This window comes from Furipterus horrens, unplaced genomic scaffold, assembly GCF_987537825.1.
Source record: "Furipterus horrens unplaced genomic scaffold, mFurHor1.1.pri manual_scaffold_2, whole genome shotgun sequence".
Classification (NCBI taxonomy): domain Eukaryota; kingdom Metazoa; phylum Chordata; class Mammalia; order Chiroptera; family Furipteridae; genus Furipterus; species Furipterus horrens.
In genome coordinates this window covers 89542016-89543387 of record NW_028327172.1, presented here as the reverse complement: position 1 = coordinate 89543387, position 1372 = coordinate 89542016, and positions in this window count along the sequence as shown.

Here is a 1372-nt window from a genome sequence, read left to right as displayed (position 1 = left end):
TTTCTTTCCCTCCAGTGTTGGGATGACCTGGGGTCAAGGGGTGGGTTGGAAGGGGTGGGAGGGGCTTGTGTGGAGAATGGCATTTGTGACAACCAGATGTGCTGGTAGCTTAGTGGGAATGGCAGAGTTGGGTGGGGGACTTTGGGTAGGGGTTTGTTCCATTTCAGCCATCAGACTGCCTCGCCCGCACACCCCAAGTCCTATGGAGCCTCTATTTTCCCTGTGTCCCTGTACCCATCCTCATTCAGCTATGTATGGACTCTTCTGGGGAGAGAGCAAGGGGAAGTGAAATCTCTCTTCTCTATCCCTTTCCTATTTGCTGCTTTCTGCTGCTATCTCTTCAGTGCTCCAGCTTCACTTTCCTCTTGGTTTTTCTACTCCCACCTGGTTCTTCTGTACTTTTCTTCTCCCTGCTGATGTAGCTGACCCCCTCTCCCACCCATTCCTGCAGGTGGCTGGCCAGGTGGGCAGGTGCCAGCTGTAGCTGTAAATAGAGAGCTGCGCTTTTGTGCTGGTTTGTGTGTGTGCTGTATTTCTGTGTTTTGATATAAGTCACACAAAAAAGGGGTAAAAGAAACCTTTTTTCAAATTATTACCTGTTCCATTCCTCTGGACCCAGGGACATGCAGTCTGACACATCTATCCACTGTTAACAGCATCTCTGGGTCCATAAAGGATACCATTCTGGTCTTCTCCCCAAATGGTGAAATGACATACCCCATACCTAAACTGTGGTCAGACCACCTAGGCTTTTACCTGGTGAGCCCCAGCAGGGTTGAGACCCTCAGGGCAGCAGCCTGTCTGCTGCTGAGTGATTCAAGAGAACATGTGTCCATGCATTTGTGTTTGCCCCACACAGGTGACACAGGCCCCTGGCTTCCCAGGTGTGGATGTCTGGTGTTTCCTGCTGCTACATCTTAGCCAGAGGTTGAAGTCCTTGGTCTCCAGCCTGGGATGAAGGAAAGGAGAGGCAGAGGCTATGTGACCCCCTTGAGTGGAGCCATGGAGGAAAGGCAGGTGGCCCAGATGGTCCTGTGCCTGCTGCAGTAGCCCTGGGCTAGGTAACCCCCAGGGCCCTGATGCTTCCAGAGGCTGTTGCCCACTTTTATCACCAAAGGAGGAAGGAAAAGGCTCTGGCCGAGTCAGTCTTTCTCCTCCCACCAGCCTCCACCCACTAGGATGGATTAGAGAAAGAGTTGGACAGGGAGCAGGGGAGCATCCTGTTGACTTTTCTCTGCTTACCACCTACACACTGGCAAAGCCCCCCCCCCCCCCCCCCTGCCCAGGGCTCAGGGCTCTCTGCCCATCACTGCCTCTCTTCAGTCCTAGAAGAGCTCCCTACCCACCTCTGGTCAGAGCTGAAGCCATACAA